Here is a 23035-nt window from a genome sequence, read left to right on the forward strand (position 1 = left end):
TTGAGGAAGAGAAGTCCAGCATGGTGACAGAGTGGTATAGCTAGAGTGGAATTCCCTTTTAGCTTTATCATGGAAATCTAAAGCTTGTAGAAATACTGTAACACAGACTGAGAGAAGGGAGGATAATGCACAGTAAAACCAGTGGGAGAGAAGGGGGGATTTCCTAGGAAGAATAATAAACAGGGCAGCACCACCTAAGCGGGTTACACCTGTGTTGGTGTCAATGTAACATGATGAGGAAGAAGGATAACGTGGGTTTTACGGTTATCGTACGACATCTTCCACTTACTGATAGTTTGTGTACACTTTCATCTATGTTCTGTGTTTCGCATTCATCTCTGTGTATGACTAATCTGTTCCAGTCATTGACACTTTCACAACTCGAGTGCCCTGTTTCATCCAATAAGATTAAGATTACTTTATTGGTCAATTCCAACTGAAATTTGACTTCCCCTGTTTCCACCTCAGAAAGATACACATACAGTGCCTTCAGAAAGTATTCATACCACTTTACTTATTCCTAATTTTGTTGTTACAGCCTGAATTCAAAAATTGATGAAATGTGTATTCTTTTCACCCATTTACACACTATCCCATAATGACAAAGTGAAAACATGCTTTTAGAAATGTATTGAAAATTAAATCAAACTTTGTAGAAACAGCTATGGCAGTGATTATAGCTGTGAGTATTTTCTAGGTAAGTCTCTTAATAAGAGCTTTCCACACCTGGATTGTACAACATTTGCCCATTTATTCTTTTCAAATTCTTCAAGTTCTGTCAAATAAGTTGTTGATCATTGCTAGACAACCGTTTTCAGGTCTTGCCGTTAGGGTTGCAAAGGGTCAGAAACTTTCCAGGAAATTTATGGAAATTTTCCATGTGAAGTTAAGCCTGGGAATTTTCCTTAAATCCATCAAAAAAGTTATAACAGTGAACCTTTTTTGTGGGATACACATAAGGCAATTCTAGGTCTTGTGGCATATTTTGGTTAAACTATCCCCAATTCAATGGAATTGCAACCCTCTGCATGCACAGTGCATTCTTCCATCACATGTACAGCTGATTCTCAAGATCTTGCACACTAATGAGATGCCATTGAGCCCACACTACTACACTGAAGCATGGACTACATGCCTTCTGATAAGTTTTGATTACAATACTGGGTGAGGTGAATAGCTTTTATGACACAGATCTGTTTGAAATTCACTGCTCGACTGAGAGACCATTGTATGTGTGGGGTACGGAGATGAGGTAATCATTCAAAAATCATGTTAAACACTTATTGCACTCATGCAACTTATTATTTGACTTTTTTAGCAAATTTGTACTCCTAAAAGTATTTAGTCTTGCCATAACAAAGGGGTTGAATAATTATTGACTCAAGACATTTCAGCTTTTCCTTTTTAATTAATTTTTTTAAATTTCTAAAAACATTGAAATTATGTGGTAAAGTGTGTTAGCCAATGACAAAAACATCTCAGTTTAATCTATTTTAAATTCAGACTGTAACACAAATGTGGAAAAAGTCAAGAGGTGTGAATACTTTCTGAAGGCACTGTATACAGGTTTTGGAAAGGTGTGGAGGGTTGCCACGCTGGGAGCTGCTGTTGTGGGGGGTTAAGTGCTCAAGGGCTCAACAGCAGGAAATGTCATCTAGGATTTAACGCCAGCAACCCTCCGATTGCCAGCTCACTTCCCTCCAGATTTTTCCCATCAGACCCAGGATTCGAACTGGCAACCCTCCAGTTGCTGGCTTGCCTCTCTAACCGCTAGGCTAATTATCAGTTTAATCATGCACATAGTGTAGACCTAACAGTGGAGTCAATGTTATTTTTTAGGCTTCAAGCTTGTCTAGATTGGTCAAGTTGACTCCCTTCTCCACACGCACTAATCGGAATCAATGACGCAATAACCTAATTGACATATATGAGAGAAAAAAATATTTGTGGTTTTGTGGAAACCTAATTGTATTCCACCAACTCTTGAAGCATGCCTCTTTGTTAAAAAGGGCAACAAGTGACCATAAAATATCCACTTCCTTTTCACTCAAACACACAGAAACCAACCAATGCATGTTTTCCTGTGCCTTGTCACCTACACTCAGCAGCTGTTCTGAGGTTGAGGGGAATTCCTGTTTCCTCCACCAGACTAGGGCTTCATATCAATACTCTAACACAGGTTCCTCCTCTCCTACCCTTGTCTCCTCTTCATCTGACCGGAGAGGACGTGACAACACAATTCCTCTCAAGAATTCAGCTTAATATTTTTGCCAATGTTTTTAGATCAGAAAAGAGAAATAAGAGAGAGTTGAAGGTGAGAGAAAAGAGAAGACAAGCAGAGGAAGTGACTATAGACTATTAAGCAACCCCTAGCCTCTCCCCGGGTTTTCTGATGGGAAGTGAGGGAGAGAGGGAGGGCAGGGCTGGTCTGATGGAGTTCCTCAGAAGCAGCTATGTTGAATCACTGTGTGTGGGGGCGTGAGCCTCACTCCCACTGTTTCCTTGCTGGGAAGTGACTGCCTTGCTTGTCATACAGAGAGAAAGCTAGAAAAACAAGGAGGGGGAGACTAGTGTGGAGGGGAGTGGTATTTAAGCGAGTCTCAACTCAATGTCAGACAGTGTGGTGTGACTAGGACAGGGAACAGTGGGACCTTGCTGGACAGTACAGGTGGATATCAGTGGAGGATGGTGGAGGGAGAAATGTGGAGGCTGGCCTCAACTCCAGTAGGATTTCAGAATGAAACAGAATATCCTCAATGGTGTTTTAAATGGACATATCAGATGCCAAAATGGAAGATACCGCTATTTGTTGGGTGAGGGCCAGGTCACTATTGTGAGTTTCGTTTTTTAATTAGCCAAAACATTGTTTCTGGGAAAGACACGATGAAGCAATGGGACAATGTATGTAGTCTGATGTAAGTATTTGAGTAACAAATGTCTTAATCTGTGTGAGTATAATTTCTGTATTGGAATAAGAGATTGTGGAGCTGTTACTATTCGACATTATGTATCACACAAAGTAGTGTAAATCGCCTAGTCTGAAATTAACCACTAAACCCTTGTACACTTCTTGTTGGCCTTTCAACGTTCTGTGAGAATTGGATGGATGTAAGCAACATGGCAGAAACCCAAAGGCTACAAGGGCTGTGTGGAGTTAGAGTATCTGATCTATGAGGGGCCATTGAACCGGTTCTGTCTGGGTTACATATGCTAGAGGTTGATTAAATATTAGAGACTGTGTTCAGACTTTGCCTGGTAGCCAGATCTGTCCCCGCTTTAGTCTACTCCATGTGTGTATGATTCATATCTTTTCATTGATATTTTTGAATAACAATAGTTCCTAGTCAACAACACAAGACCTGGAGCTAACACAAGACTCCAGGTCTCAGGCAAGGTTATTCCAGTTTAGTTCCAGGCAGTTCAACCGGTTGTTGCTCAGTTCAACTAATTGACGGGAAGACTGCAGTTTCCTGAGCATATATTAAGGTGTGTTCTTCCTCACAACTTTCTGTGTGCGTGTGGTACTTGTTTGTTTGTGTGTGCGTATGTCCACTCAGGAATGCACTGTAAACCACCCAGGGATAACACTGAAGATTCCTCGAACTGTACTCACACTGTCAATATTGACTCTAGTCATTTGAATGGGTTATATTCCTGCAACATAAATTGTTCAGATGACGATGAGTGGCAAACCATATCTATTGTTGTGGATTTAAAGATATACTGAGCAACATAAAATAAGTATTGTGTGTTTGTATCACACTGCTGGGGCTTGTCCAGGGTTCTACGTTACAGAACGTTAAGATAGATATGTATTGTGTACATATACAGTATGATTGTCTTTCATGTAGTGAATCAACTATTTATTTTTATCTGAACGTTTCACCTTCCTGAATACTCCCCTTGTTTCTGTGGAACTGTTTTATGTAACGAGTCATGTCTCGGCTTGACCAGTGCTGTGGCTGGTAGTGTGTGTGTGCTTGTTTGTGGCTGACCACTGCTGTACAGTATCTCGCATTGCAATCTAAATCAGGCCTTGCATCACCCCACCACAGAAGATTCCCTTTCCTCCCCGCCAACTTCCATCACAGAAGTTGTGAAACGCTCAGGAATCTTGGCTGCTGCAGATGGATCCTTTAAACATCTTTTGGCAAGGTTAAGAGTAGGAGTAACCCTTAAGCACAGATCTAGGATCAGGAACTGCATACCCCTCTAACAAACTGGCTCATCGTTCAGTCTAAGATGAAGATGGAATATGCCCAACCAAATAGCATTTTACTCTTAGGAGGAAGAGGTGCTGATATCTTCTATCACCATCTTCTCACATCCATTTTAGTGACTTTTTATAGAAATAAAGATTGCCCAACCTCGTCGTTTCACTGCCTTTAATCACTCAGCTGTACAGAGGTTTCGTTCTAAATAGGAGTCAGACCAGTTCCGTTTACTGAGGTTTTAAAAGATGTTTCAACATGGTAGAGAGGTACACTTGATTGAACTTGCCTGATGGGTCTGGTTGAATAGTCCCAAAAGTGCAAACCTCGCACAACCAGCCTGGCCTCAGAGCCATACAAAACATACTTGACATTTTTCTGAGCACCTCCAAGATGTATGATACCTACTAATGGTCTAGTTACTTTAGACAGAAACGAAATAGGGAGGTTGGTCGGGAGTAGGGGTGGGCATAATCCGTGACCGTCTAGCAATCCGGGTGGGTATAATCCTGGACCGTCTAGCAATCCAAAGGTACTGTGTTCGAGTCGCTTCTGGGATAATTATAGCATTTTAGCTAACCCTTATTCTAAACTTAACCCAATTCACATAACCTGCTACGTAAATGATCATAACCTTTGTCGTTAGTTCCCCTAACCGCCAACATATATTCTTCCCGTAATTTGTCATTCTCCTTTGTTGTTATGAGTGCGCAACAAGCAACCTGGCCTTAGAGAAAGACGTATAATACTATACGTCCTCCAAAATGTATGATAAATGAATCATCCAATTCATATGCTATTGTAGTACTCAGTAAGACGTATGGAACTATATGTTTTGTAATTCGTACGATATCGTACACTGTTATTCCATTCATAATGTAACCTAAAGTAACGTAAAATATCATACTAAAGTGTCACAGATTGACTTTGAACGAAAACAAATACCATTTTGAGCCAGGTGTTACAGCAGCCATTTGAATGGATTTAAAAGGTGCTAAAGCCTAGAGAGTGAAAGAGAACCTCAGGAAGACAATGTGGGAGGAGAATGAGAGGTGTTGTGCCCTGAGAACTGAATTCCATAGATGGTGGCTACTGGAGATGTCATCTATGGGCTCAGTTCTTCTGGCAAGGCACTGCTTATCAGCATAACAAGACAGCACCTATACTTCTATATGAGGAATATGGATTCTCTGACTTTCCATGGCAAACTTGTGGTTTCAAATAAAATAATGATTATGTCCTTCTCTAGATTACATGTAGTCAGCACATTACAATTCAGCTTTGTTAAGTAATAAACTGCTAATGTCTGTAATTGGGGTATGTATTTTGTATGTACACATCATGTAAATTAATAAATGTGTCTTCAGAAAATACACTTTCTCATTCATCTTTACAATCTCATCATAATGAATGTTTATTTACACTACAGACTGGATTAATATTGACAGTCAAACATTCATGTATAGTAAAATCATCAGTGACACTTATTTATAGAGAAACAGGGTGTGTGCTCAAGCACATAGATTTTACTGTACATTTTTACAGTTCAGGGAACATTCTAAACTAGAGTAATAGGATGGCGTATTCCCAACCAACACACCCTGGCCACAACTATGTGTTATCTCTCAACTGGGAAAGGTGACTCAGACCCAGAGCCTGTTCCATGGAAGAGTTACCAGTTAGTGTCTTCAATGGGAATGTCCATTCTAGTACTTATATTTCTATGCTGATGGACAGTCTAATGTGAGGAGTGATGAGATATGAGAGATTCGACTGGATTTAATACAGTATATGACAGAGGGTTATACAGTTAGAGAGATCAATCATAGGTGACATATATGAAAGACAAAGGTTAGAACGACAGTGGGTTATGTAGGAGAGATAGGGTTTAAATGCATGGCGAGGTTATACAGTAAGAGGCAAATGACAGGAGTTTATATAAGGAGTGGCAAAGCAAATAGTAAAACGAGTAATCCCCTCTCTTCTTATGCAAACTTGCTAATGTTACAGAACACCTTGATAAATTATAGTAGTACATGGTAGCCAAATGAAAACACCAGACCTGAATGACTCCAACATTGAAGTAGCCTGAGGTAGCTATGTATTAATAAAATAATGAGATGGAGAAAATGAACAAATAAGTAGCATTTGGCTGCTTTGTATTAAACATATAGTATCTGGAGTTTGGATGTCGAACGTTTATTTTAAGTGAATTTGTCCCAATACTTTTGGTCTCCTAAAATGGGGGGACGATGTACAAAAAGTGCTGTAATTTCTAAACGGTTCACCCGATATGGATGAAAATACCCTCAAATTAAAGATGACAGTCTGCACCTTAACCTCACAGTCACTGTATAATTTTAAATCCAAAGTGCTGGAGTACAGAGCCCAAAATAATACTTTTGGAGCTCACTGTAAGTCTACGGTTACACCAGGGCAGGTGGTAAGGTTGATGATAGTGGTGGAACGCCCTGGGATCAGGTCCCTGGGGTTTCCTCATACTCCTGGAGACCAGGTTTAAGGTGAATTGATGCTCGGTAGGGAAAGATTGAAGGTCGTGACTGTAGTTGTTGCGCCACTGCATCAGTGGGGTGATGGCAATGGGATACATAGCTTGGTAGAAGTCATGTGAAGATATAGGTCAAGGTGATGTGTATGGGTAGAAGTAGTTAAGGTTCAGGTTGGGGTTATCTTCATCCCTACAGGGATCTCACTTCACTGAAATAAACAACAAACAAAAACAAAGTACTCATAATAAAAATGTACACTGAACAAAAATATAAATGCAACATGCGACAATTTCCAAACTTTTACTGAGTTACAGTTCATATAAGGAAATCAGTCAATTGAAATAAATGTATTAGGCCCTAATCTATGGATTTCACATGACTGGGAATACAGATATGCATCGGTTGGTCACAGATACCTTAAAAAAGGTAAGGGTATGGATCAGAAAGCCAGTCAGTATCTGGTGTGACCACCATTTGCCTCATGCAGCATGACACATAGAGTTGCATAGAGTTGATTGTGGCCTGTGGAATGTTGTCCCACTCTTCACGCTGTTGTACACATTGATCCAGAGCATTCCAAACATGCTCAATGGGTGGCATGTCTGGGGATATGTAGGCCATGGAAGAACTTGAACCATAGCTGCGGGAAGATGTTTGGGGGTGGGGGTGCTTTTTTGTTGTTGAGAGAGAGAGTTTGTTTTGATGGGGCTACAGATGGCTAGAGTGCATTCGGAAAGTATTCAGACCACTTGAAACAGGTTTTTAGACATTTTTTGCAAATGTTTTAAACTGAAATACCTTATTTACATAAGTATTCAGACCCTTAGCTATGAGACTCGAAATTGAGCTCAGATGCATCCTGTTTCCATTGATCATCCTTGAGATTTATCTACAACTTGACTGGACTCCACCTGTGGTAAATTCAATTGTTTGGACATGATTTGGAAAGGCACACACCTGTCTATTTAAGGTCCCACAGTTGACAGTGCGTGTCAGAGCAAAAACCAAGCCATGAGGTTGAAGGAATGTCCATAGAGCTCCGAGACAGGATTGTGTCGAGGCACAGATCTGGGGAAGGGTACCAACAAATTTCTGCAGCATTGAAGGTCCCCAAGAACACAGTGGCCTCCATCATTCTTAAATTGAAGAAGTTTGGAACCACCAAGACTCTTCCTAGCGCTGGTCGCCCGGCCTAACTGAGCAATCGGGGGAGAAGGTCTTTGGTCAGGGAGGTGACCAAGAACCCAACGGTCACTCTGACTGAGCTCCAGAGTTCCTCTATGGAGATGGGAGAACCTTCCAGAAGGACAACCATCTCTGCAGCACTCCACCAATCAGGCCTTTATGGTAGAGTGGCCAGATGGTAAAAGGCACATGACAGCGCGCTTGGAGTTTGCCAAAAGGCATAGACTCTGACTATGAGAAACAAGATTCTCTGGTCTGATGAAACCAAGATTGAACGCTTTGTCACGTCTGGAAGAAACCTGACACCATCCCTACGGTGAAGCATGGTGGTGGCAGCATCATGCTGTGGGGATGTTTTTCTGCGGCAGTGACTGCGAGACTAGTCAGGATCGACGGAAGATGTACAGTACAGCGGGATACTTGATGAAAACCTGCTCCAGAGCGCTCAGGACCTCAGACTGGGGCGAAGGTTCACATTCAAACAGGACAATGAGACGAAGCACACAGCCAAGACAAAGTCTCTGAATGTCCTTGAGTGGGCCAGCCCGAGCCCGGACTTGAACCAGATGGAACATCTCTGGAGAGACCTGAAAATAGCTGTGCAGCGATGGTCCCCATCCAACCTGACAGAGCTTAAGAGGATCTGCAGAGAATAATGCGAGAAACTCCCAAAATACAAGTGTGCCAATCTTGTAGCGTCATACCCAAGAAGACTCGAGGCTGTAATCGCTGCCAAAGATGCTTCAACAGAGTACTGAGTAAAGGGTCTGAATACTTATGTTGATGTGATATTTCAGTTTTTTGTAAAAATGTCTAAAAAACAGTTTTTGCTCATTATGGGGAATTGTGTGTAGATTGGGGGGGGGGACAATTTAATCAGTTTTAGAATAAGGCTGTAACGGTACAAAATGTGGAAAAAGTCAAGGGGTCTGAATACTTTCTGAATGCACTGCATATCGGTCCGCTAATACAGGACTAGTACTTTTCTGTAAAATTATTAAGCTTCTAGGAATTGTGTACAGATCCTAGTAACATTGGGCTGTGCATTTACATGCTGTAACTTGAGGTGATGACGGCAGATGAATGGCACGACAATAGGCCTCAGGATCTCGTCACGGTATCTCTGTGCATTCAAACTGCCATCGATAAAATGCAATTGGGTTCGTTGTCCTTAGCTTATGCCTGCCCATACCATAACCCCACCGCCACCATGGGGCACTCTGTTCACAATGTTGACATCAGCAAACCACTCGACTACACAAACTGCTGTCTGCCTTCTGCCTGCTACAGTTGAAACCGGGATTCATCCGTGAGGAGCACACTTCTCCAGCATGCTGGTGACCATCGAAGGTGAGCATTTGCCCACTGAAGTCGGTTACGAAGCCGAACTGCAGTAAGGTCAAGACCCTGGTGAGGACGACGAGCATACAGATGAGCTTCCCTGTGACAGTTTCTGACAGTTCGTGCAGAAATTATTTGTTTGTGCAAACCCACAGTTTCATCAGCTGTTCGGGTGGCTGGTCTCAGACGATCCGGCAGGTGAAGAAGCCAGATGTGGAGGTCCTAGGCTGGCGTTGTTACACGTAGTCTGCGGTGGCCTTTTATTGTCCCAAGCACAAGGTGCACCTGTGTAATGATCATACTGTTTAATCAGCTTCTTGATATGCCACACCTGTCAGGTATCTTGGCAAAGGAGCAATGCTCACTAACAGGGATATAAACAAATTTGTGCACAAAATTTTTGACAAATAAGCTTTTTGTGCGTATGGAAGATTTCTGGGATGTTTTATTTCAGCTCATGAAAAATGGGACCAACACTTTACATGTTGCGTTTATATTTTTGGGTAAATAGTACATCGGTATTGTTGGCAAGTCATAAAATCAAAACACCAAATAGCTTTTTAGGACAGCCTACCATTGGCAGTTGCACCTTTGAGTTACCTGGCTGTTCCTCCTATACTACTGGACATATCAATCAAACAGTAGACGGCACCATAGGCCTAGTGAAATGTGTGTTTGCATTTCACACTAGGCAGATTTATGCAAGCCTACCCAAACAATAAAATGTGCCAAATTTGATATTTCCGAATTTAACAAACTGCCACCAACATACCACCCAGCATCCCACTGCTGGCTTGCCTGTGTAGCTAAGCAGGGTTGGCCCTGGTTGGTCCCTAGATTACCAGATGCTGCTGGAAGTGTTGATGGAGGGCTGCTGTCTTTCGGATGGGACGTTAAAATGGGTGTCCTTACTCTCTGTGGTCACTAAAGATCCCAAGGCACTTATCATACGGTGTTAACTCTGGTGTCCTCCCATATGGAAAAAAACACATTTAAAATATATTGTAATGAAACAGGCAGGGATTAAGTCTCGAACCCTCGACCTTCTAGCCCGAGGTCGGGCGCTTATAAACCCAGGGTCGTTACACTACTCCCTCCTTTCAAAGAGATGAGCGAGATGTAAGACTTCACTCTCACAGTCACACACAGTATCTGCACATGTGCAATGGTTCACTTCACGCTGTTCACAGAGTGGTAGCCAGGGCAGCAAAATAGCCGAGAAGTTGAGCCTCATGCTTCAACGCTCTTAGACGTTTAAGATATTGACCCGCTATGCAGTTTACTTTCTGCATCTATGTCATATCACGGAGTCTACCTATAATACATTCCAACATATTACGAAATGTATTTAATATGTACAGTGGGGAGAACAAGTATTTGATACACTGCCGATTTTGCAGGTTTTCCTACTTACAAAGCATGTAGAGGTCTGTAATTTTATATCATAGGTACACTTCAACTGTGAGAGACGGAATCTAAAACAAAAATCCAGAAAATCACATTGTATGATTTTTAAGTAATTAATTTGCATTTTATTGCATGACATAAGTATTTGATCACCTACCAACCAGTAAGAATTCCGGCTCTCACAGACCTGTTAGTTTTTCTTTAAACCTCTTGTCAATACGGGGGCGCTGTTTTCACTTTGGAAAAAATCGTGCCCAAATGAAACGGCCTCGTACTCTTTTCTAGATCATACAATATGCATATTATTATTACTATTGGATAGAAAACACTCTCGAATTTCTAAAACTGTTTGAATTATATCTGTGAGTAAAACTGAACTCAATTTGCAGCAAACTTCCATATAGGAAGTGAAATATCTGAAAACGAGGCTCTGTTTCAGGGCCTGCCTATTCAACTGGCTTTTATTTATCGATATGCATGCACTTCATACGCCTTCCACTAGATGTCAACAGGCAGTGGAAGGTGGAATGGGGTGTCTAGCTTGATCTGAGGTCGAATGAGAGCTTTTGGAGTGACAGGTCCGGAATTTTCTTTGTCTTCTCAAGCGCGCGGTGGAGCTCGACATTGTGTTCTGAAAAGCGTTCGGTTTACACGGCGAATATCTCCGGCTCTGATTTTATTTGATACATGTGATAATAGCATAAAGTAGGTTTTTTCAACCGAGTTTTATCAGTTTATTCAACGTTTATTGGGACTTTTGGAGTTTTCCGTTCTTTGCATCAAGAGAGGATGGGAATGTTAGCAACCTTGGCTAGCATTGTGGCGCGAATTCGACAGAAGAAATTGACATTCTAAAACCAAACAACGATTTATTCTGGACCAAGGACTCCTTGTACAACATTCTGATGGAAGAACATCAAAAGTAAGAAAACATTTATGATGTTATTTCGTATTTCTGTGTAAAATGTTGAGTCCTATTCTCCGCCGTTTTGGTGAGCGCTGTCTCGCAATAACGCAAGCTGTATGTTATGGTAAAGTTATTTTTTTTAAATCTAACACAGCGGTTGCATTAAGAACCAGTGTATCTTTCATTTGCCATACAACAAGTATTTTTATGTAAAGTTTATGATGAGTTCTTTGGTCAGATTAGGTGAGTGTCCAAAATATCTCCGGAGATTCTGGTGAATCGATGCTACGTATTCACAATGTATAATCAGGATTTGTAGCTCTAAATATGCACATTTTCGAACAAAACATAATTGTATTGTATAACATGATGTTATAAGACTGTCATCTGATGAATTTGTTCAAGGTTAGTGATAAATTTATCTCTATTTTGTCGGTTTTGTGCAAGCTATTTTTTGCGGGGAGTAAATTGCGTTGTGTGTTTGGCTATTGTAGTGAGCTAATAGAAATATATATTGTGTTTTCGCTGTAAAACACTTAAAAAATCGGAAATATTGGCTGGATTCACAAGATGTTTATCTTTCATGTATTTTTCATAAATGTTTTATGATGAGTATTTATGTATTTCACGTTGCTTTCTGGCTGCTTTGGTGCTATTTGTGATTGTGGCTGCATTGTAAAACTATGATTTATACCTCAAATGTGCACATTTTCGAACAAAACATAAATGTATTGTATAACATGTTATAAGACTGTCATCTGATGAAGTTGTTTCTTGGTTAGTGACTAATTTTATCTCTATTTTGTCGGTTTTGTGAAAGCTACCTATGCGGTGGAAACATGGTGAAAATATGCGGTTGTGTGTTTGGCTATTGCGGTTAGCTAATAGAAATACATATTGTGTTTTCGCTGTAAAACATTTTAAAAATCGGAAATGATGGCTGGATTCACAAGATGTTTATCTTTCATTTGCTGTATTGGACTTGTGATTTCATGAAAATTATATTATATGATATCCCTGTCCCGTTAGGCTAGGCTATGCTAGTCAGCTTTTTTGATGAGGAGGATCCCGGATCCGGGATGGGTATTAAGTAAAGGTTATGAAGCCCTCCTGTTCTCCACTCATTACCTGTATTAACTGCACCTGTTTGAACTCGTTACCTGTGTAAAAGACACCTGACCACACACTCAATCAAACAGACTCCAACCTCTCCACAATGGCCAAGACCAGAGAGCTGTGTAAGGACATCAGGGATAAAATTGTAGACCTGCACAAGGCTGGGATGGGCTACAGCACAATAGGCAAGCAGCTTGGTGAGAAGGCAACAACTGTTGGCGCAATTATTAAAAAATGGAAGAAGTTCAAGATGACGGTCAATCACCCTCGGTCTGGGGCTCCATGCAAGATCTCACCTCGTGGGGCATCAATGATCATGAGGAAGGTGAGGGATCAGCCCAGAACTACACGGCAGGACCTGGTCAATGACCTGAAGAGAGCTGGGACCACAGTCTCAAAGAAAACCATTAGTAACACACTACGCCGTCATGGATTAAAATCCTGCAGCGCACGCAAGGTCCCCCTGCTCAAGCCAGCGCATGTCCAGGCCTGTCTGAAGTTGGCCAATGACCATCTGGATGATCCAGAGGAGGAATGGGAGAAGGTCATGTGGTCTGATGAGACAAAAATATAGCTTTTTGGTCTAAACTCCACTCGCCGTGTTTGGAGGAAAAAGAAGGATGATTTTAACCCCAAGAACACCATCCCAACGGTGAAGCATGGAGGTGGAAACATCATTCTTTGGGGATGCTTTTCTGCAAAGGGGACAGGACGACTGCACCGTCTTGAGGGGAGGATGGATGGGGCCATGTATCGCGAGATCTTGGCCAACAACCTCCTTCCCTCAGTAAGAGCATTGAAGATGGGTCGTGGCTGGGTCTTCCAGCATGACAACGACCCGAAACACACAGCCAGGGCAACTAAGGAGTGGCTCCGTAAGAAGCATCTCAAGGTCCTGGAGTGGCCTAGCCAGTCTCCAGACCTGAACCCAATAGAAAATCTTTGGAGGGACCTGAAAGTCCGTATTGCCCAGCGACAGCCCCGAAACCTGAAGGATCTGAAGAAGGTCTGTATGAAGGAGTGGGCCAAAATCCCTGCTGCAGTGTGTGCAAACCTGGTCAAGAACTACAGGAAACGTATGATCTCTGTAATTGCAAACAAAGGTTTCTGTACCAAATATTAAGTTCTGCTTTTCTGATGTATCAAATACTTATGTCATGCAATAAAATGCAAATGAATTACTTAAATCCAGAAAATCACATTGTATGATTTTTTTGTTTTAGATTCCGTCTCTCACCGTTGAAGTGTACCTATGATAAAAATTACAGACCTCTACATGCTTTGTAAGTAGGAAAACCTGCAAAATCGGCAGTGTATCAAATACTTGTTCTCCCCACTGTATATATAAAATGTACATCACAAAATATATGTTAAATGCGTCGGAAAATGCATTTAATGTATATCAAAATATATTCTGAAATATGTTAAAGACAGGGACCTTCCCGCTAGCCATGATTGGCTGAGATAATGGATTGGCTGGACATGCCGAGAGATGAGTTCGGATTGGTCTGCCATGTAGCATGCTTCTGTCTATAACATGAGCTGCTCAGTATTTGTAGGTAATCCTTTCTAACCAGTGGTGTGTATTCATGGATGCCAAGGGAAGCCAGGCCTTCCCCAAAAAATTTACCAATAATTTATTTTTATAAAATAATTCGTAATCTATTGTCTCTCTATGTTTCATAATTTTCCTTCAATTCGCAAGAGGCTGAATGCAATTTCACAGGAGAAAGCATCCGAGCAAGCGAAACAGCGCCCCTCTGTCTCTCTACGTATAGTGTAGGCCATCTCTCTGATGCTGTCTGGTCCAAATGAGTAAGACATTGTTGCTGCTATCTGGCCTCCCTTGACAAAATAAAGTTTTAAACATTAGCCAATCAGCGTTGAGCTAAACTGAGCGAGTTCATCTGTGATTGGTCTTGGCACACCAAAAAAAGTGTAAAGGGAAGCCAACTTGGATTTGCAGTCACTCCTATCAAATCCCACTGAGAGCATACGTCATTGACAGAAAAACTTGAATTGTTGCATATTGTTGTGTTGTTGTCCACGGGTGGCTAGCTAGCCAGCTAGTTAAAATTTGCCCTTTCCTAAAATAGCCATGGATGGAGATAGGGATTTGGACTTGTGGTTTTACTTAATTCTCCATACCAACCAATGATTATAACGGCGATACTGACCCAATCATTAACTCATACAGTACATTGCTTTGCCCCTAGCCTGAGAGGATGGACCCTCAATATGTAGATAGATGTAGAAGGCTAATGTTCACTAGCTAAAGTTGCCCTTGAATGGAAGTTAGGCTAGCGAACAAGAATTTTAGCCATGTAGCCTAGAAACAAATGAAATACAATTTTATTAGTCACATACACATGGTTAGCAGATGTTATTGCGAGTGTAGCGAAATGCTTATAGATCCGAAAGTGCAGCAGTATCTAACAGGTAATATGGAACAATTCCACAACAAAACCTAATATCTAACAAATTCCACAACAAAACCTAATACACACAATCCAGTAAAGGAATTGGATAAGAATATATAAGTATAAAATATATGGATGAGCAGTGACAGAGCGGCTAAGATGCAATAGATGGGGGGGGGGGGGGTCAGCAAAGTGGAGATGTTGTTTCCTATCTTCACCACCTGTGTGCGGCACGTCAGAAAGTCCAGGACCCAGTTGCACAGGGAGGGGTTGAGACCCAGGGCCAGCTTGATGATGAGCTTGGAGGGTACGATGGTGTTGAATGCTGAGCTGTAGTCCATGAACAGCATTCTTACATAGGTATTATTTTTGTCCAGATGGGATAGGGCAGTGTGCAGTGCGATGGCGATTGCATCATTTGTGGACCTGTTGGGGTGGTATGCAAATTGTAGTGGGTATAGGGTGGCCGGTAAGGTGGAGGTTATATGATCCTTGACTAGCCTCTCAAAGCACTTCATGATGACAGAAGTGAGTGCTATGGGGCGGTAGTCATTTAGTTCAGTTATCTTGGGTACAGGAACAATGGTAGCCATCTTGAAGCATATGGGTACAACCGACTGGGACACGAAGCGATTAAATATATTTATTTTTTTATTTTTTATTTTACCGTTATTTTACCAGGTAAGTTGACTGAGAACACGTTCTCATTTGCAGCAACGACCTGGGGAATAGTTACAGGGGAGAGGAGGGGGATGAATGAGCCAATTATAAACTGGGGATTATTAGGTGACCATGATGGTTTGAGGGCCAGATTGGGAATTTAGCCAGGACACCGGGGTTAACACCCCTACTCTTACGATAAGTGCCATGGGATCTTTAATGACCTCAGAGAGTCAGGACACCCGTTTAACGTCCCATCCGAAAGACGGCACCCTACACATATCCGTAAACACATATCCGTAAACACACCAGCCAGCTAGTCTGCGCATGCTCTGAGGATGCGACAAGGGATGCAGTCTGGGCCAGCAGCCTTGCGAGGGTTAACATGTTTAAATGTTTTACTCATGTCAGCCACTGAGAAGGAGGGGGGGGGGGGGCGCAGTCTTTGTTAGCGAGCCGCCACGGTGGCACTGTATTATCCTCAAAGCGGGCAAAGAAGGTGTTTAGTTTGTGGCTGTTTTTGTGGTCCGTGATTTCCTGTAGACCCTGCCATATACGTCTCGTGTCTGAGCTGTTGAATTGCGACTCCACCTAGTCCCTGTACCGGCATTTCGCTTGTTTGAATGCCTTGGATGGGATGACTAATAACTATTCAGCCATATCACCAGACCTTTTTCCATGGTTAAATGCTGTGGATCGCGCTTTCAGTTTTTCGCGAATGCCGCCATCTATCCACGGTTTCTGGTTAGAGTAGGTTTTAATAGTCACAGTGGGTACGACATCTCCAATGCACTTATTTATAAACGCACTCACCGAGTCAGCGTATTGATCAATGTCGTTCTCTGAGGCTGACCGGAACATATTCCAGTCCGCGTGATCAAAACAATCTTGGAGCGTGGCTTCCGATTGGTCAGACCAGCGTTGAATGGTTCTCGTCACTTGTACATCCTGTTTGAGTTTCTAACCTATAAGCCGGGAGGAGCAAGATGGAGTCGTGGTCGGATTTGCCAAAGGGAGGGCGGGGGAGGGCTTTGTATGCATCGCAGAAGTTAGAGTAGCAGTGGTCGAGAGTATTAGCCCTACGTGTCATGCAATCAATATGCTGATCAAATTTGGGTAACATTGATCTCAAATTTGCTTTGTTAAAATCTCCAGCTACAATAAATGCAGCCTCCGGGTTTATAGTTTACATAGAGTCCAGTGAAGTTCCTTGAGGGCCGTCTTGGTGTTCGCTTGAGTGGGGATGTACACAGCTGTGACTATAACTGACGAGAATTCTCTTGGTAGGTAGAATGGCCGACATTTGATTGTAAGGAATTCTAGGTCGGGTGAGCAAAAAGACTTGAGTTCCTGTGTGTTATTATGATCACACCATGAGTTGTTAATCATAAAGCATACACCCCCGCCCTTCCTCTTCCCAGAGAGGTGTTTATCTCTGTCGGTGCGATGCATGGAGAAGCCCGGTGGCTGGATCGATTCCGACAACATATCCCGAGAGAGTCAAGTTTCCGTGAAACAGAGAATGTTACATTCTCTGATGTCTCTCTGGAAGGCAACCCTTGCTCAAATTTTGTCTACCTTGTTGCCAAGAGACTGGACATTGGTGAGTAGTATGCTCGGGAGCGGTGAGCGATGTGCCCGTTTACGAAGCCTGACCAGAAGTTTGCTCCGTCTGTCCCTTCTGCATCGCCGTTGTTTTTGGTCAACTGCTGGGATATTTACAGCTATTTTCAGGTTTCTCCAGAGATGTTTGATCGGGTTCAAGTCCGCGTTCTGGCTGGGACCAGGGGCGGAGCAAGAGGGGTGTCCGGGGTGGCACTGGACACTCCTGACATCTGATTGGCCACCCCGGGTGCCTCCCCAAAATTGAATTCACTACTGGCATTTTGATGCTGATTGACATCTCATTTCACCTGTTGAAAGAAACATTTATTTTGACGTCGTGCGATGCATTTTTCAAATCGAGGACAAGGAAGAGAGAATATTAACGTTGGTTGCGAGATACAGAAGAATAACATACAGAAGAAGAGAATATGTCCACAGCTCCACAAGCTTTTTTCGCGACTGGCGAAAGCATAATTTTTCAAGTAAGTTTTAAGGTTTAGCATCGGGTTTAGGTTTCCTGAACAAGTTTTATGAAAGTTGAGTCAATGTGTAAGTTAACGTTAGACCTTTGGCTTCATTAACAGACAGTTCTTTTTTTCTTTTTACCTTTATTTAACTAGGCAAGTCAGTTAAGAACAAATTCTTATTTTCAATGACGGCCTAGGAACAGTGGGTTAACTGCCTTGTTCAGGGGCAGAACGACAGATTTGTACCTTGTCAGCTGGGGATTTCGAGCTTGGAACCTTTCGGTTACTAGCCCAATGCTCTAACCACTAGGCTACCAGATAAGGTAAGAGCGATGGGTTCCCAATTTAGCCTAACGTTATGTTGACATCTGTGCTAGTAATACACGCATATACAACGCAGTGTTGTAAGTAGAGGTCGACCGATTAATCGGAATGGCCGATTAATCGGGGCCGATTTCAAGTTTTCATAACAATCGGAAATGGGTATTTTTTTACAACTTTATTTAATCTTTATTTAACTAGGCAAGTCAGTTAAACCTCTAACGAGTCACAAACCCGGATCCGGGATCCCCCCCATCAAAAAAGCTGACTAGCATAGCCTAGCCTAAAGCCACAGGGATATCATATAATCAAATGTTCATGAAATCACAAGTCCAAGACACCAAATGAAAGATACAGATCTTGTGAATCCAGCCATCATTTCCGATTTTTTAAATGTTTTACAGGGAAGACAAAATATGTATTTCTATTAGCTAACCACCATAGCAAAAGACACAACTTTTTTTTGTCCACCATTTTTTTACTCCATCAGTAGCTATCACTAATTCGACTAAATAAAGATATATATAGCCACTAACCAAGAAACAACTTCATAAGATGACAGTCTGATAACATATTTATGGTATAGCATATGTTTTTTTAGAAAAATGTGCATATTTCAGGTATAAATCACAGTTCTACATTGCAGCTGCAATCTGAAATAGCGTTGGAAGCAGCCGGAATAATTACAGAGACCGACGTCAATTACCAAAATACTCATCCTAAAACATTTCTGAAAAATACACAGCATACAGCAAATGAAAGCCCAACATCTTGTGAATCCAGCCATCATTTCTGATTTTTAAAATGTTTTACAGGGAAGACAAAATGTGTATTTCTATTAGCTAACCACCATAGCAAAAGACACAACTTTTTTTTGTCCACCATTTTTTTACTCCATCAGTAGCTATCACTAATTCGACTAAATAAAGATATATATAGCCACTAACCAAGAAACAACTTCATAAGATGACAGTCTGATAACATATTTATGGTATAGCATATGTTTTTTTAGAAAAATGTGCATTTTTCAGGTATAAATCACAGTTTACCATTGCAGCCACTATCACAAAACTGTGAAGCGACTAGAATAACTACAGAGAGCAACGTGTATTACCTAATTACTCATCTTAAAACATTTCTGAAAAATACACAGCGTACAGCAAATGAAAGCCCAACATCTTGTGAATCCAGACAATATTTCAGATTTTCTAAGTGTTTTACAGCGAAAACACAATATATCGTTATATTAGCATACCACATGAGCTAACATCACCAAAGCATTGATTCGAGGCAAAAAGCGCGATAACGTTATCACCACCAAAATATATTAATTTTTTCACTAACCTTCTCAGAATTCTTCAGATGACAGTCCTGTAACATCATATTACACAATGCATATAGAGTTTGTTCGAAAATGTGCATATTTAGCATCACAAATCGTGGTTATGCTATGTAATCAGTCAAAACATGGCATGCATTCTGGCCGGCGCCATCTTGGAAGGGCACCTAAGTTTACGATTATTTATCGATTAGATTGACTAAAAAAATACAGGTTGGACAGCTAATGAAAGATGCATTGGTTATTAATGCAACCGCTGATTTAGATTTTTTAAATTAACCTTACTACATTTACATTTACATTTAAGTCATTTAGCAGACGCTCTTATCCAGAGCGACTTACAAATTGGTGCATTCACCTTATGATATCCAGTGGAACAACCACTTTACAATAGTGCATCTAACTCTTTTAAGGGGGGGGGGTTAGAAGGATTACTTTATCCTATCCTAGGTATTCCTTAAAGAGGTGGGGTTTCAGGTGTCTCCGGAAGGTGGTGATTGACTCCGCTGACCTGGCGTCGTGAGGGAGTTTGTTCCACCATTGGGGTGCCAGAGCAGCGAACAGTTTTGACTGGGCTGAGCGGGAACTGTACTTCCTCAGAGGTAGGGAGGCGAGCAGGCCAGAGGTGGATGAACGCAGTGCCCTTGTTTGGGTGTAGGGCCTGATCAGAGCCTGAAGGTACGGAGGTGCCGTTCCCCTCACAGCTCCGTAGGCAAGCACCATGGTCTTGTAGCGGATGCGAGCTTCAACTGGAAGCCAGTGGAGAGAGCGGAGGAGCGGGGTGACGTGAGAGAACTTGGGAAAGTTGAACACCAGACGGGCTGCGGCGTTCTGGATGAGTTGTAGGGGTTTAATGGCACAGGCAGGGAGCCCAGCCAACAGCGAGTTGCAGTAATCCAGACGGGAGATGACAAGTGCCTGGATTAGGACCTGCGCCGCTTCCTGCGTGAGGCAGGGTCGTACTCTGCGAATGTTGTAGAGCATGAACCTACAGGAACGGGTCACCGCCTTGATGTTAGTTGAGAACGACAGGGTGTTGTCCAGGATCACGCCAAGGTTCTTAGCACTCTGGGAGGAGGACACAATGGAGTTGTCAACCGTGATGGCGAGATCATGGAACGGGCAGTCCTTCCCCGGGAGGAAGAGCAGCTCCGTCTTGCCGAGGTTCAGCTTGAGGTGGTGATCCGTCATCCACACTGATATGTCTGCCAGACATGCAGAGATGCGATTCACCACCTGGTTATCAGAGGGGGGAAAGGAGAAGATTAATTGTGTGTCGTCTGCATAGCAATGATAGGAGAGACCATGTGAGGATATGACAGAGCCAAGTGACTTGGTGTATAGCGAGAATAGGAGAGGGCCTAGAACAGAGCCCTGGGGGACACCAGTGGTGAGAGCACGTGGTGCGGAGACAGATTCTCGCCACGCCACCTGGTAGGAGCGACCTGTCAGGTAGGACGCAATCCAAGCGTGGGCCGCGCCGGAGATGCCCAGCTCGGAGAGGGTGGAGAGGAGGATCTGATGGTTCACAGTATCAAAGGCAGCCGATAGGTCTAGAAGGATGAGAGCAGAGGAGAGAGAGTTAGCTTTAGCAGTGCGGAGCGCCTCCGTGACACAGAGAAGAGCAGTCTCAGTTGAATGACTAGTCTTGAAACCTGACTGATTTGGATCAAGAAGGTCATTCTGAGAGAGATAGCAGGAGAGCTGGCCAAGGACGGCACGTTCAAGAGTTTTGGAGAGAAAAGAAAGAAGGGATACTGGTCTGTAGTTGTTGACATCGGAGGGATCGAGTGTAGGTTTTTTCAGAAGGGGTGCAACTCTCGCTCTCTTGAAGACGGAAGGGACGTAGCCAGCGGTCAAGGATGAGTTGATGAGCGAGGTGAGGTAAGGGAGAAGGTCTCCGGAAATGGTCTGGAGAAGAGAGGAGGGGATAGGGTCAAGCGGGCAGGTTGTTGGGCGGCCGGCCGTCACAAGACGCGAGATTTCATCTGGAGAGAGAGGGGAGAAAGAGGTCAAAGCACAGGGTAGGGCAGTGTGAGCAGAACCAGCGGTGTCGTTTGACTTAGCAAACGAGGATCGGATGTCGTCGACCTTCTTTTCAAAATGGTTGACGAAGTCATCAGCAGAGAGGGAGGAGGGGGGAGGAGGGGGAGGAGGATTCAGGAGGGAGGAGAAGGTGGCAAAGAGCTTCCTAGGGTTAGAGGCAGATGCTTGGAATTTAGAATGGTAGAAATTGGCTTTAGCAGCAGAGACAGAAGAGGAGAATGTAGAGAGGAGGGAGTGAAAGGATGCCAGGTCCGCAGGGAGGCGAGTTTTCCTCCATTTCCGCTCGGCTGCCCGGAGCCCTGTTCTGTGAGCTCGCAATGAGTCGTCGAGCCACGGAGCAGGAGGGGAGGACCGAGCCGGCCTGGAGGATAGGGGACATAGAGAGTCAAAGGATGCAGAAAGGGAGGAGAGGAGGGTTGAGGAGGCAGAATCAGGAGATAGGTTGGAGAAGGTTTGAGCAGAGGGAAGAGATGATAGGATGGAAGAGGAGAGAGTAGCGGGGGAGAGAGAGCGAAGGTTGGGACGGCGCGATACCATCCGAGTAGGGGCAGTGTGGGAAGTGTTGGATGAGAGCGAGAGGGAAAAGGATACAAGGTAGTGGTCGGAGACTTGGAGGGGAGTTGCAATGAGATTAGTGGAAGAACAGCATCTAGTAAAGATGAGGTCAAGCGTATTGCCTGCCTTGTGAGTAGGGGGGGAAGGTGAGAGGGTGAGGTCAAAAGAGGAGAGGAGTGGAAAGAAGGAGGCAGAGAGGAATGAGTCAAAGGTAGACGTGGGGAGGTTAAAGTCACCCAGAACTGTGAGAGGTGAGCCATCCTCAGGAAAGGAACTTATCAGGGCGTCAAGCTCATTGATGAACTCTCCAAGGGAACCTGGAGGGCGATAAATGATAAGGATTACTAGACATACAGTGTGCGTTACAGCCAGACTAGTGCCGCAATATTGGCCGAAAAATGCGTTTACATTTTTCCACATAAATACGGAATAAAATCATAAATAGTTCTTACTTTTGGACGAGCTTCCATCAGAATCTTGGGCAAGGTGTCCTTTTGTACAAAATAATCGTTGCTTTGTTGTAAAACGTCCACTTCAACATCGGAACTAGCAGCTAACATTAGCTACCTGGCACACACATGTCCAAATCCTCAATCGCAATACTACGAAAATTCCGAAAATAGCAATATACTCGCATAAACTGATATAAATCGGTTTCAAATAACTTCGTTATGATGTTTCTAACACCTATTTCGAATTAAATCACAGACGGATATATCTTAGCCCGATAACAAGAGCTATTCAACATGCCATTCTGATGTCCCCTCTTGCGCCTTGGCGAGCGACGAAAAGAAGGGACATGTCACTCCATTGCCTTTTATAAACTCTGAGAAATACGTAGAGATTCCATTCCACTTCTCATTGGTTACTGACATCCAGGGGAAGGCGGGTGCAGTTCATTTCGATCCATAGGGCACACACAGAGTTTTAAACTGATCCGAGATC

Source organism: Salvelinus alpinus, chromosome 3 (genome assembly GCF_045679555.1).
Source record: "Salvelinus alpinus chromosome 3, SLU_Salpinus.1, whole genome shotgun sequence".
NCBI classification, from domain to species: domain Eukaryota; kingdom Metazoa; phylum Chordata; class Actinopteri; order Salmoniformes; family Salmonidae; genus Salvelinus; species Salvelinus alpinus.